Source organism: Myotis brandtii, unplaced genomic scaffold (genome assembly GCF_000412655.1).
Source record: "Myotis brandtii unplaced genomic scaffold, ASM41265v1 scaffold431, whole genome shotgun sequence".
Taxonomy (NCBI): Eukaryota; Metazoa; Chordata; class Mammalia; order Chiroptera; family Vespertilionidae; genus Myotis; species Myotis brandtii.
Genome location: NW_005366486.1, coordinates 2125040 through 2140906, shown reverse-complemented (window position 1 = coordinate 2140906; position 15867 = coordinate 2125040). Strand labels below are relative to the sequence as shown.

Below are 15867 nucleotides of genomic sequence, written 5' to 3'. Positions count from 1 at the left end.
CCTCCCTCTGGCCTCCCTCCTCAGATAGGCCACCTCCCTGGTCTATTCTTACAACTATAATATTCATTCTTCAATGCCCAAATAAAGCATCATTCCCTGGAAGATGCTTTCCTCCAGACAACACACAATCGAAGGGATGGGCTCTTCCCCTCTATTCCTGCAGCCTACTTCTTGGTACCCACTGTGAGAGAGAGCCAGTGTGAGGTCGGCAGCAGCAAACCACAGCCCTGAGCGGTGCTGTGTATTGGAGATATAAATAAGTAACCAGAGGTGGTAGACAGAAAAATCCCCACCCCCCCACTAAAGATGCCACATCTTAATCCCCAGAACCCATGAATGCGTTATGTTATGTAGCAAGAGGGAATTGAGGTTGCAGATAAGTTAGGATTGCTAATAAGAAAACCTCAAAATAAGGAGATTATCTTGGATTATCCAGATGGACCCAATGTAATCACAAGTGTCCTTTAAAGGGGGAGAGAGAGGCAGAAGAGAAGGTGAGAGTCAGAGAGATACTTGAACACGCTGTGCTGCTGGACTTGAAGAAAGCCATGGGCTAATGAATGAAAGCAGAACCCAGAAACTTAAAAAAAGACAAGCCTACAGTTTCCCCTAAAACCTCTCAAGAGTGCAGTCCTGAGACCTATTTTGGACTTCTGTGCTCCAGAATTGTATGATAATAAATTTGTGTTGTTTACAACCATTAGTCTGTGGTAATTGGTTATAATAGCAACAGGAAACTAATGTACCAGATATACAACTTAATCCTTAACACCATTTAATGCAGCTATTTTTCTTTAAAAAAAAAAAAAAAGCAAGCAAGCATATATAGTAAGTAAATTCTCATAAAATATGTTTAATACTCAATGTTATCATGTGTAAGTATTACTAAATATCCTCAGCCAATGGAAACTAAGGAGACAGAAGAACCTATCCTATCTAATAAAAGAGCAATATGCAAATTAACTGTCACTCCACGACAAAGATGGCATCACCCATAGAGGCTGGAACAGGACGCTGGCGGCATCACCCCGGCAACGTGAGCCCAGCAAGCAAGCAGGGCACAGGCAGCACCCAGCAGGGCCTGCTGGGCAGTGGCAGCAGCGACCATGAGCAGGCAATTGGGCTGCAGGCAGCATCCAGCAGGGCCTGCTGGGCGATTGAGGCAGCAACCCGTGGGCAGGCAAGCGGGGCCCGCAGGCAGCACCCAGCAGGGCCTGCTGGGCAATCGCAGCGGAGACCGGGCAGTAGGCAATCGGGGACGCAGGCAGCACCCAGCAAGGCCTGCTGGGTGGTTGCCGCAGAGACAGGGGAGCAGGCAATCAGGCCTGCAGGCAGCACCCAGCAGGGCCTGCTGGGCGGTCATGGCAGCGACCTGCAGGCAGGCAAGCAGGCCCGCAGGCAGCACCCAGTAGGGCCTGCTTGGGCAGTGGTGGCAGAGACCTGCAGACAGCACCCAGCAGGGCCTGCTGGGCAATCACAGCGAAGACCAGGCAGCAGGCAATCGGGGACGCAGGCAGCACCCAACAAGGCCTGCTGGGTGGTCGCCGCAGAGACAGGGGAGCAGGCAATCAGGCCCTCAGGCAGCACCCAGTAGGGCCTGCTTGCCCATCCCAGTGGTGTGGAGCAGGCAGGCCCTGCAGAGAGCAGAGAACCACGGGGAGTGGGCCCAAGCTGTCAGGAGCACATCCCCTGAGGGCTCCTGAATTGCAGAGGGTGTCGGTCAGGCTGAGGGACCTCCCAACCTCCCCCCTCCCCCTGTGCATGAATTTCATGCACTGTGCCTCTAGTACCATTATAGATCAATAACCATTAGCAAACCAAACTGTCTTGCTATCAGCCAATGAGAACTCTGCTGTGCTAGCCCCAATGAGTTAATTTGTAGTGGGCTGTTCACTCCACTGAGACTCCTCTTTTGGCCATTTACTTTAGGTAATGCAGAACAGTCTGACCCATTTGTATACGGCTGACGCATTTGTACACGTGAGGGTACTAAGCCAGCCACACATGTATGCAAGCATGCACACACACAAGAAAAAATGCCCCACTGCAGACTCTTCAAGGAAGTGCTTTCAAGTAAAGAGTCCAGAGAATTGATACTAAAGTGTCGCAGGCAGAGGGGGCTTGCCGATGACATTATGAAATCTGTAAAAGATGCATCCATGACCAAGAAGGATTGAACATATATTCTATAGATGGAAGAAAACATGTCTAAGACACATCACTACTTCAGGGGATTTGAAGAGACCAAAAAACAATTGCTCTCATAAAACTCTGAGGATTATGCTGTAAGAACCCACATCACTGAGACACTTTTCTGACTCTTTCAGGAGACCACTGGCAGCAGAGCATGAGGAGTGCTGTGGTCAGCAAGGAACAAGGCAGCATGGAGGGTGGTTATGCAGCCAGTCTAGAAGATAGAGGAGTCCTCCCTAAGCAGGATAAGGCTCCACTGAGTCCTGAGGAGAAAGAGAGGCCACGCAGAGAAATACAAGTAGGCAAGCGGAGGGAACAGGGTAGGCAAAGGTAAGACCCTTTAGATATTCAGAATATGCCCATTTGTACTGTTACTTATATTTGTCAGGTTCATTTTGGGCTCCCCAGCTAAGTTGTTGTTGTGAAATCCATGCCTTATACCTCTTCATGACGGTAATATCTCCACAGCACTTCCCAAGGAGAAGAAACCGGGACATGATTAGCTGATGCTGTGATTTGCTCTGTCATCACCTGACCTTGCCTTTGATTTGCTGCCGTTTTCCCACTCCCCACTCTGTGCCCTAGCAATGCCACAGGGCAATGATATTTATCCAGGGATGTCTTCCTTTGTGTTTTTATCTTTGCCCTTGCTGTTTCCTTTCTTGGGAATTATTTTTCCTCTTCCCTCCCCCTTATCTGCTGAGCGAGCTCCTGGCCCTCCTGTAAACCAAAGTTCACACCTAATCTGAGCTGCACTTTCTTTGTTCTTTTAACATGCTGCCCTGTGTTTCTTATTTACTGCATTGCAATATACTTTCTTTCACATGTGCCTCTGACCTCTGGCTAAATTTGGGCTCCTTTGGCTCAAGAGTTGTGTGTTATTCATCATTGTACCTCACTCCCTATTATGGTCTGTAGTAGATTTATGTGTTATAAATTATTATTTATTTATATTGTTATTAATTATTCAATAAATGTTTTGGGTGAATTACTAATCTAGGTACTATTCTAGGATCATATGAACAACCTACACATGCTGGACCTTAGATATTAGTAAAGAAGAACCAAAAATACCAAGTAAATAGCCATTACAAATACCAATTTCAGATAGTGATGTGCACTATAAAGAACAAACGGGAATATAATATGTGTTTGTTAAACTGTGTCATTGAATTTATGAGAAATTTCAACATGTGATTTGGCACTGAATTTCAAAAATGTCAAATTCCAAGTATGTATAAGCAATTCTTGTTCACGCTTCTAGTCACCTCAAATTATTTAAATTCCAGAGAGAAACAAAAAGGGACAACAATTTCAAGCTAGAAGGATTCACAAATCATTTTTTCTGTCTTTCTGCTTGCCTCTGGTAAGAAGAAAACAAAAGTGAAACGTTAAGACAACTATGACACCAAATTGTTACATTATACAAACTAAATAGGCAATCAAGCAAAGAAGAGCTCAGGAATTAGTGGGTGAGTGGAATAGTCATCAGAAAGTATTTATCTAGTGGGACAACTTAAATAGCTTTTAAGAAATTACCTTGAAAAAGATCTTGATTTTAAAATGTCAAGGGAAATCGAGTCCTACTTCAATTGCTTTCCTGATGCACTCTAATAGGCTGGCAGTAAAAAAGAAAAAAAAAACCTAAAGCATTAAAAAGAATTCACTGGGAGCCTGCAGTATAGCCATTAGTTATGTCTACAGGAGCCATGCAATGAACAGAGAGACCTTCCCAACATCTTCCATGGTGGTCTATAAAGGATGCACTGTTGATCCTTGAACAATGTCAGGGTTTGGGTCACCAAGCCCCTGGCTGTAGAAAATCAACTATAACTTTTGACACCCCAAACACTTAACAAGAATCATCTCTAGTATCCATGTGGGATTGGTTCCAGGACCCCCCACGATACCAACATCTGAGGATGCTCAAATCCCTTATAAGAAATGGCATAGAACAAGGCATAGAATTGGCCCTTCACATCTGTGTATCCCCAGCTGATTGGAGAAACTATTGTTTTCAGTCACATAGTTGAATTCGCTGATGAAAACCCAGGGATACAGAGGGCTGACTGTATAGTTGTTGAAAAAGGTCCAAGTATAAGTGGATCCTCACAGTCCAATTGCCCATTGTTCAAAGGTCAAGTGTACTCTGTTTATCTTTCAGTGAAGAAAGGGGTAGAACAGAAGTCAAGAGATCTCTTTTTAAGCCTCTGCCATGTGGTTTCCATGAGTTACTTCCACTTGAAATCTGTGTGGGCCTCAGTCTTATCATATGTAAACTGAAACCAGATAAATATCCTTTCCCAGACGAAGTGTCTGTAATTCTAAGCCGTTAGGAACTTGGCTTGAGGAAGTATATTATTTCCATTGGTTCAAAGTAGAGTCAAATTTTAAGACTGTAATTTGCAAGACTACCAACTAAGCTATGTTGGACCAATACCACCATCCCATTTGTGCATAGTTAAGAGATCTGACTCAATGTCTCTTTTTCTTTAATGAAAACACAGGCAGTCCTCACGTTGCATGGTAGCCCAGGACCATAGAAATGATGGTGCAAGCTCATACTGTGCAAAGTAACTTTAATATTGAATACATAAAATTGTAATTTCAACCTTTGAAATTGTTGTCAAAATATTAGTTACATTATTATCAGTATAAATGTATGTTATAAATGTGTCAGATGGTGAAAAATAGGATGAAAACACAGGCAGTCCTCACGTTGCATGGTAGCCCAGGACCATAGAAATGATGGTGCAAGCTCATACTGTGCAAAGTAACTTTAATATTGAATACATAAAATTGTAATTTCAACCTTTTAAATTGTTGTCAAAATATTAGTTACATTATTATCAGTATAAATGTATGTTATAAATGTGTCAGATGATGAAAAATAGAACTAATATCATTTAGTACATTGTAACTTAAAACATTAAAGACCTTAAGAATTAAGGCATTTTATTTCTTCCTCATGAACTTATCAAGAGTCCTTTGAACAGCGCTTCCCTTCTTCTCATCATGTAACTTACACACAGGGTGAGCTTCTTTGCTGTCCCGTGACAAATTGTCATATTCCTTTCTAAGTTCAGACTGGCTTCCAACATTTTACCCTTTGCATTTTCAATGTTATAAAATATCCCTGAGAGTTCCTTTAATTTGGAAGTTTTTCCTGGCATCACTTCCTCTAGGACATCTTCATCCTTTTCATCACAGCCTCTTTATGTCAGTAAGTTTGCCTTCACTCGGTTTCTCTGGCTCCAGATGCAGCCTCTCAAAGACCGCAGAGTCAACAGTCCCAGGGCAGCTCTTGGTTCTCTCATTTCATTTGTGTTCCGTCTGAATTTCTCCTCCAGCATTATCATGTTCTCTTTCTTTACTGCACTTTTCATCATTGCTGGCCACTTCTCTCTCTTGATTACCCATTTCTGTAAAAAGGCAACTGGATGTATCCCTGGGAGACAGGGATGCAACACAACCATATGGCTGCTCTTTGAATGTGAACTATTAGGTGTGCAGTGGTCAGTTACCACAGTCTTACTTAGAAGTAAATAACTGGTTGCTGACCACGATGTGCATCTGTTATTTAATTAGTGATTTGTGCACTGAAGAGCTACCAGCAAAGCTTGTTTCGTATGCAATTATTTACAGTTCGCATACTATGGTAACTGAAATCTGAAAGATATTTTTTAGGACTGGTGTTCCTTAACACCACTTGTGCTATCTGTGGTCCAGGCACATCAGAACAAAGCAAAGCAAAACCTCTACAGCCCAATTGGCGTCTTGCTTTTCTCTTGCCAACCTAGATAAGGTCATCTCAACAATTTTTCTTATAGATTTCCTCTTATTCCTTTTAATCACCTCTTGTATTTTCAACACTTAAAGTTACCACAGAAAAAATCTCCCTTCCAATTCTATATCTCCTTTCCTTCCCCACATTCTTCCAAACCAAAACCAAAACAATAAGTGGTCTTAATAACATTTTACCAATATAAAAGTAGAAGTAGAAAAATACGTAAATCAAAGACAAGGGAAGTTGTGTGATGACTATAAAATTAAGAAAACAGTATTTAAAACAGTATTTGACTTATAAGCCCCTTAAAGACCTCCTAAGTTCTTTTAGAATTTTTTTAAAGGTCCACATCTAAGCTACTCTGTGAATTCAAGTGACTCGTGTGAATAGGCCAGGGACCTCATTGTTGTTTACAAGTATCAACTTCAAGTTAATAAATGAGCTTTCTAAGCACATCCCTTCAGAAAGAGAAGGTCATCTCTAAAATCACAATAGCAAGAGGATGTTTTCCCATGGCAATAAGATACATATCCTCTGAGACAATAGGGGAACACCTTTCTTTTTACTGGTTCTTTAAATTTTATTTTTCCCTTTTTCTTCTTAAAATAATGATTCAGTCTGAGATGGTAGCCTGGTTGCTCATCTCTGTATATACAACCTCCACTCTCAACTTTAGAAGGAAATATTCCATCTTTTCAGAATGTTCATGGATAACTTTAAATTTTCATTAAACGCATACAATTTTGGTACTTGATTTTATGATGGTGGTGTTCTGAGAGAATAATCTGTCTAAGGTGTTCATTTTATGGTAACCAAAATATGAATTTGAGTGATGATGATTTAGGAAGGCATCCCAGCCAGCCAATGCATCTGAAGTAATATTTCCAATTGGCTAATCGACACTAGAATTTAAGAAAGCAGCCAGCAAGTCTTCCAAATCAGCTTTCTGAATTATTGAGTTCCCAACCAACCTCATAATGATTCCAATTTGCCCAAATGATGATGGAGGAAGAGAAGTCCTAAGTCATTATGAATCTAGAAAAATCCAGAATAATGGAGACAGTCTGCTTTCTTATAGGGCACTGAATTTGAGGAGAAAGATGAAAAAAAAAGTCATGGTTGGTCATGGGTATGGATGGGACAATTCTGTGTGGGAGAGGATGTATGAGTTAGAATAAAGCTAAATATTAGGAGGAGTTTAATGAATACTATAGTATCTCTCTGGTAGGCATGGTTTTCCGCTCCAGTGCTGAGCTAAGACTAAATGAATCCACTAGTTTCACAGGCATAGAACAGCAAGCAGGGACTAGAAACCAGAATGTCAAAGCACTACCTGAATAAGCAGAAATGAACTCTGATGCTTGGGGTTATGTGGTTATCTTCTCAACCTTAAATTTATCTGTCATATTTATACAACTCTGGGAGTTCAGGATGTGATCCTACCAAAGAATACCAAAGGTCTCCAGGTAAATGCTACCACAACTAAAACAGACAGAGATAGCATAAAGAAAGAGGTGTTCTCTGGGTTACTCTAGGTTCTTTGCATTTACCTGTTGTGCCACAGTAAATTTTGAAATATGCAATACCTGACTCTTTAGTCAGGGGCACCAACCTCTTTTCCCTTATTGTCAAATAAAAATGACAATAGTTGACATAACAATAGCCATTCAGTGTGAATGAATCAAAATTATATTTATATTTTTGTCAGATCAACAAAAAATACAATACATTTTTTGGTGTGCCGTAGAATTTTAGCAATTAGTTTATGTGTGCATGAGCTGAAAAAGGTTGAAAATCGCTGCTCTAGGTCACTATATCCAGTCCATGTGCTCACCATCCCCTCGCCCCACTTTTTAGCCATGCCCAGTCTAGACTAGAACTAGGCCAACTACTCAGACAAATAACACTGAATTCTAAGCCAAGATCCAATGATCTAGCTAAGCTCTTCCCAAGTTTACTCATCTATTTTTCTAAGATGGCTTGTATGCTCACAAAAGGTTCCAAATTTATACTTTATTTTCTCCTGAATTATTCATCATCTTTTCCTAGTGTATCTGGACTGCAACACATCGGAATTATTTCATGATTCTTTCTTTTTTATTTCCCATTTCCTTCAGGGAAAGGTGTTTCTCTTTAGCCTGTGAGTATACCTGTCAGAGAGCAGCCTTCAGTGATAAGAATAACCGTTTAATATGCTCTTCTAGACAGAGACTGCAATCCCCTGAAAATAAAACTCTACATCATAAGAAGCTACAGAGGACACAGTGAAATTAGTTTGAACCAAGGCCTAAAGCAAGGACAAAAAATATGCCTTTACTAACTTTGTTTTTACTCTTTATTTATTGCCAGCTGTTAGTTCAGGGCTCTTACCTCCCATCTATCTGTCAGTATGTGAAGTCAGAGCATCTGAGGCAGTGAGAACATTCACACTCTTTATATGTAATAGTTGTTTAAACTGGTCCTATTTCTGTACTTGGTGACATGCTCTACTAACAAGGGCAGTGATCACACTCATAACATGTATATACACCATATGTGTAAAACACATACAACACTCTTACACACACATACACATGCATACAACACACACACACACACACACACACACACACACACATCCCTCTGCATGCCTTCCAATAGTACCACTCATTCCCTGTGTGTCAACAACCGTGGTACATCTAACACTGTAGTGCATATAATGTGGGAAATATAAAAGTAGTATAAGTGCTTCTTCTCCACATGGGGCTTGACACCTAAATGAGGAGAAACGCAATGTTTAAATGTATAAGGCAATAAAACAAGCCCTCAAATATTCATTAGTGATACATTTGCTGGGGTCTTAAGAAACTCATCTGCAAGAGTTAGAAGGAGACATGGCATGAGATGTTTGCCCTACGAAGAAGAAAATGAGTTAGGAAGACACGTTTCCCATTAGACCATTTTGAGGAAGATAGAAGAATACCAAATCTCATTTGGCTCTTGTTTCATAGTACCCCAATGCTCAAAGAATGCCACTGGCTTAGGTTTTTAAAACACCAAGCTGGCCAGTCAAAGTCAGCTGTCAATTTGCAAACCCTGAACTTAATAATTTTTTACAGTTATATTATATAAAGAAATAATATGGATGATTTGATCTTCTAAGTCCAGTTTACAGAGGTGTGGGAATTCTACTGGACTTATTGTGGTATATTATATCTGGGGACACAGCTGAAAGCTACTCAGAACCTATATGTGTGATGTGTTACCTTCTGTCTCATTCACCTCTGGGGGCCATGGTTCTTCTGCATGAACTCTCTGGAACCTGAGGTCCCAAGGAAAATCTATGGAGCGCAAAATGCTTATATCTTACAGTTGATTCTGAACTGTCTATCTGCTTTGTTTTGAGGGCTTATTTCAAGATGCTTAGTCAATAATGTTTATGGGATTAGTCTGAATGCAAGCACATTATTATTTATTTATGAAAGTTCAACTAGATGACATTCTTAAAGATTTAATAAAGCAATCAATAAAACACAGAGGCTTTTGGGTAATCTGTGCTACTGTTCTGGAAAAGAAATAGAGGAGCCATTATTCTCTAATAAATAGGATGTGGAGGGGTATTCATTCCCTGACTGGGGGCGGGGATTGGGCATGCAACCCAGGTATGCACCCTTGACCAGGAATTGAACCTGAGACCCTCCTGTGCGTAGGTCAAAGCTCTAACCATTTAGCCATGCAGGCTAGGGCAGGTCCCAGTATTTCTTATTTGAGGACCAGAAAATGATGATTGGAAGATTCTAAGACAGTAGTTCTCAACCTTGATTCAGCATTAAAATCATCTGGGTAGCTTTTAAAAAAATAACCATGTTTCAGCTATGCCAGCAGCAGAGAATTTTATTTAATTGTTCTGGATTGTGGTCCAAAGTTTTCCAAGCTATGCCAATGCTCAGCCAAAGTTGACAATCACTGCTATTCTAAGAGGTCATCCATTCTCTCAATATACCCCACAAACACCTTGTAGGTGGGCTTGCTAAGGCCCATCCATTCCTGTAGCTACATAAGAGTTAATTTTACAATTGCTTCTCTCCAAGAAAAAAATGTTTTCATTCTGGAGTATAGAAATATTACAGGGATTTCTTAGATGTCAGCCCTCTCTCAAGTCTCAGAAAAGGCTATATCTAGCCATCACTCTTCAAGGGAGGTAACACATTTCCTATGCAAGTGAGTTAACCTAAATAACAATTATTAGCTACTAATGTGACAACTACTGTAAATAGCGCACTTCCTTTCATCTTGGATTTTCAAAGAGATCTTCAGGGAAGAAAAACTACACTCTTGATTTTGCATTACTTGGCAACTAGCAGTCAGTGGCCTGAAACTCCAAACAACAGTCTTTTGGGGCCTCTGTTAACTTTGTTCTAAACTTTACACAGCTAATTAGAAGTGTTCAAAGGCCCTCATTTTGAACTACTTAGTTGATGAGAAATGCATGCTTAATGGGCATCCTCGAAGACAATTTAATGAATCTAGAAGGAAAGCAAAGCAAATTGATTACTATGCACGGACTTGCATGAGCTCCCTGTGACCAGCTTGTAAATAGCAGAGCATGGAGGTAACCAGGACATGGATGTTGGCAGCTCAGATTATTAATGAGGACACTGATTGTGCTAATGATCAAGCAGCATTTTTAAAAATTAAATCTTTGGGGGCTAGAAGAAAATATCCAAAGTTAATATCATTCAAATATAGTACTTTGAAAAATCTTACTTAACTCCCATGAGCTATTTAAACAGTTTCAGAAGGGCTAGGGGGCAAGAGTTAAGAGACATTGGGTTACTTAGGCTGAGAAGATTTGAAAAATGTCCCTCCCCTGAGAATTCTGTGGCCTCCACATCCAAGGTGTTTATACTAATCACTGGTGGCTGAGAGGAGCAACAGCTAAATCAATGTAGCAGGGTTTTTGTTGAATTAATCATGGTTTGCATTGGGAATGGGGGGATTAACAAAGTAGGTACCATCTTGATAATTTGTTAAGGAAAGCAATCCATTATAGCGCTTTAACAACCTCAGGATTACTGGGCTAGGATTCCTAAGATATCCTCTTCCACCCTTCATGGAGTCAGGAGGAAGGAAGTGAATGTTGCTCCTACAGGAGATAGACTTCTTAAAATTCAACTCTTTCCAACCCATACCTTCCTTTGTCCCCTTCAGCACCTCCCAGGTGCCCACACTTCCACATGGCTTTACATCAGGAGGGCTATTAAAGAGCATTCCCAGTCCCATCCCCACAGTTTCTGATTCAGTAGAGGTGGGGACAGGTCCTATAATTTGCATTTCTAACAAGTTCCCAGGTGTTGCTGATGCTGCTGGTCTGGAGAGCACACTGAGAATCACTGCCCAAGGTAAGAGTTAATTTTACAATTGCTTCTCTCCAAACAAGCAATTCAGTCCCATCCCCACAGTTTCTGATTCAGTAGAGGTGGCGACAGGTCCTATAATTTGCATTTCTAACACGTTCCCAGGTGTTGCTGATGCTGCTGGTCCGGAGAGCACACTGAGAATCACTGCCCAAGACTTTGTTCTGTTCCTGACAAACAAGGCAAATTGCTACTATGGTTTGAATGCACCCTATTCGTTTAGATGAGAGGTTCACCCTCTCCACACACCCAGAATCAGCAAGGAAAGGCTCCTGACACTTTCACCACCTTCAGAGGCTCCATCTAAACCACTCCCGTCAGCCCATCTCACACTGCATTTCTAGACGAGTTAATAATTTGCTGTCTTATGGTGCCACTGAAACAATTTCAAAGGTCGCAGCTCTGGCCTTCTCTCCTGCATGGGCATCTCGTAAATGCCTGTGGACAACACCTTACCTGGCCCACCCAAGGCTCTGGGGCCTTATATTAGCACAGGCCTTTGTTGTATATGAAATGATATGCCCTTTTATAGCATAGAAAACAGGGAATAATAGAATATCAGCATGGAAAAAGAAACTAAATTATAAAGATACCATTTCAAATTATACAGCTGCTAAATTATTTAATGTATGCACCTGTAAATTTTTTAAATTATATTTATTTTCATTGACTTCAGAGAGGAAGGAAGAGGGAGAGAGAGACAGACAGAAACATCAATGATGAGAGAGAATCATTGATCTGCCGCCTTCTGCATGCCCCTCACTGGGGATTGAGCCCGCAACCTTATTAAAAAATATTTTTATTGATTTCAGAGAGGAAGGGAGAGGGAGAGATAGAAACATCAATGATGAGAGAGAATCATTGATCTGCCACCTCCTACATGCCCCTCACTGGGGATTCAGCCCACAACCCAGGCACATGCCCTGACTGGAAATCAAACTGTGACCTCCTGGTTCATAGGTCGATGCTCAACCACTGAACCACTCTGGCCAAGCTCACCTGTAAAATTTTAATTCTTTCTGGAATAAATAGAAATTTTAGAAGTATATTTTATCTGTTTATGGACTTTTAAAGGGTCCCTGTTCCACAGCACTGCTCTAAGACTCCTAAGTACAGTCCACTGCTGAGAGATTATGTCCTTCTCTGACCCATCTGTTCCTCTCCATACCTGGGGAGTCCCTTCACCCTTTTGGGGTGAGATGAGAGATGAAAGCACTGTGATATCCCTACCACTGGTCTCTTCAAGACCAGATTTCACTGTTTTAACTAAAAGGCACCTATTCCTCTTCCTGCAGGACTACCTATCAATCAATCCTATCAGGATTCTGCCTTCCAGTGGTCTCAGCATGCTCCAAACACTCACCAACTGCCCCCCACTGGCTGCCTCCACAGTGTTAATAGTGCAGTTCTGGGTGCGCTCCAGAGAACCTATCATAGGAATTCAGCATTTGGGGATCTGAGAGTGAGGAGACTACTTCTCTATAGTTCCTGTCCTGGACACTTTTATACTGATGCACTTTGCTGGGGTCACTTTTATTAATTCTGCAGTAACAAAAGACCACCATTCAAAGCGGTCACTAGCCATTTATTTCAGGCATCCCAGTCCAGGCATGTGATACCGCTGTCCTCACACTGTTGCACCAAGCAAGGGAGACACCCCGTGCAAGCTGGACTTCTGCATGAAGCAGTGGCTTCCACTGCCACTGCCGCCCCTTCAGTGCCGTTGTTAGTGGAATTCCAGAGGTAAAATTAAAATATTACACAAATAATAGAAGGAATTTAGGGAAATAGTATCCCTATTCTTTTTTTTTTCTGTAACTTATTTTCTTTCTTTTCAGATAAGAACAGCCATTTCCCTTGAAACACAGAACTTCCTCTAGCCCAGCGGTTCTCAACCTGTGAGTTGCCACCCCTTTGGGCGTCGAACGACCCTTTCACAGGGGTCGCCTAAGGCCATCAGAAAACACATATATAATTACATATTGGTTTTGTGGTTAATCACTATGCTTTATTTATGTTCAATTTGTAACAATGAAAATACATCCTGCATATCAGATATTTACATTATGATTCATAACAGTAGCAAAATTAGTTATGAAGTAGCAACAAAAATAATTTTATGGTTGGGGGTCACCACAACATGAGGAACTGTATTAAAGGGTCGCCGCATTAGGAAGGTTGAGACCCATTGCTCCAAAGCCTTGAGTGGGCCAGGTGAGGCGTTGTCCACAGGCATTTAACTGTGAATCAGACCACAACTCACAGGCTCCTCATTTCTCTCACTGTGGTGGTTGAGGCTCCTACACTCTTTCCCCTGGACTATCACATTTGCCTCCTAACAAACATTCCTCTCTTGGGTGTTCTCCCAGCTCCATCTTCTCTCCACTCACGTGTCCTCTTCGGTGGTCATCTAAAATAAGAGTACTCTGTTTGCAACGTAACCCATATCCATACACACACACACACACACACACACACACACACACTTTTGGACAAGATCAAGTCCATTGGTATTTTACACACAGCCCTTCACAACTTGGCAGTACCCTTGCTTTCCAGCCCCATGTCATGCCATTGTTGCTCTTCAATGAACTCCTCATCCTTCACACCAGTCCTCAGCTTCATCGCACACCAGTCTTCCCTCGCTCTTTGTACTGGGCCCCCTGATCTTTAAATGCCTCTAATGCAAGTGGGTCACAATGTGGTTTAACCTGACTGAAACAGCCTCCTCCACCTTCTCCCTGCGTAACTCCTAGCTCCTATTCATCCTTTAAATTGCATCTCAAGTGTCATTTCTCAGGTAAGTTTGGCATAAGCACAGATACATACGGAGGGGAGAAAACAAAATGGATATATGTTAATTATGATAAATCTGGTTTCAGAGGAAGCTCCTCAATCTTTTTTCTTCATTAGCACAAAGGCTTCTGCTTAATTAAAATAAGATTTTTGGTTACTCAGTGCTAGTTGTAAATCCGCTCTCTCAGATCTTAACTCCTCAAAGCTTATGAATGGTGTTATCAAACAATACTCAGATGTGTAGGAAATTTGGATGCATCTTCCTTGAGAGGAAACTCCTGGAGACTTAGGAGTTCTAATTAAAGATAAGAAAGGTACTTCAAGTTTGCTTTTGAGGATTGGAAGGTCTCTAATGCCAGATTGAGGACTTTGGATTGCTAGGCAAATTTTGGTAAATTTTACTGGAATGAAAGCAACTATATGCCTTAAAATAATGCAAGTGTGCAAGCCCACAATAATTATATCCAGGGCAATAAATAACATGCAAAACTGGTCACAAAGCCAAATTAGTAGTCTTTGAGAAAGAATAGAATAATTGGAAGTGTTTGTAGCCCATCGGTGGGTAGCTGTGGTCCTGGTTTTTGTAGGTGGGGAAGGTCACTTCAAGGGCTAACAGGAGTGTTTAATGCAATGGCTGCTAAGCCAGGCCAGATTTCTGCCCAAAGAAACAGTAAGCACTAGGCACCAGCAGAGTCTCACAAAGAAAAAGCTATACTGACCTAATTGACCTTTTAAAAAAAGGTCAACTCATCAAGGAAAATACCACATATCTAACACAAATGGGTTGCAGATTGACATTTCTCACTTGCTCCTAATATCCTTAGCGTGAGGTAGTAAACCTTTTTCCCTCAAATCTTAATACAGCTTTTGGCAATTAACATTAGTAATATTGCAAAAAGCTCAACTATGTTCATTTAATCCATACATATGTAGAACACATTAACTCATTATCACTTAATAATTTATACAATCACTTTATAATTACTTATAATCCTATCTAATAATAGACAAACATGGTAATTAACCATACCTCCGACATGCTTCCCATTGGCTAATCAGGGCGATATGCAAATTAACTGACAACCAAGATGGCGGCCAGCAGCCAGGCAGCTGAAGTGAACAGGAGGTTTGCTTGCTCCAGTGATGGAGGAAGCCAAGGTTCCCCGCCTGCAACTGCCGGCCTCTGAGCTGCACTCTAAGAAACAATGTTTCAATTATAGAAGCCAAACAAACCCAGATACCTGCTTTCAGCAGCCGAGGCCTCAGAGCTGGAGCTGAGCCTCACAGCTAAAGCCGGCTCTCAGCTCCAGTGACAGCCATAGAAGGTAAATAAATACCAGAATTTTTTAAAAAAAAAAGGAAAAAAGGAGAGGTTGGGAGCTTCAGTCACCCACCAGCCAGAAAACGGCCCTCAGCCCCTCACCCAGACTGGCCAGGCACCCCAGCAGGACCCCCCCCTACACTGAAGGGGGTGTGGCCAGCTGCAAACAGCCATCATCCCCTCATCCAGGCTGGCCAGGCACCCAAGGGGGACCCCCACCCTGATCCGGGACACCCTTCAGGGCAAACCAGCCAGCTCCCATCCATGCACCAGGCCTCTATCCTATATAATAAAAGGGTAATATGCAAACTGACCCTAACAGCAGGACGACTGGGAATGACTGGTCACTATGACACACACTGACCACCAGGGGG

At 41.7% G+C, this 15867-nt stretch overlaps 1 pseudogene; it reads left to right on the top strand.

Annotated features, from left to right (window-relative positions):
* The first annotated feature begins 982 nt into the window (after window positions 1–982).
* Window positions 983–15867, top strand: part of LOC102250145 — a 77254-nt pseudogene continuing 62369 nt past the window's right edge.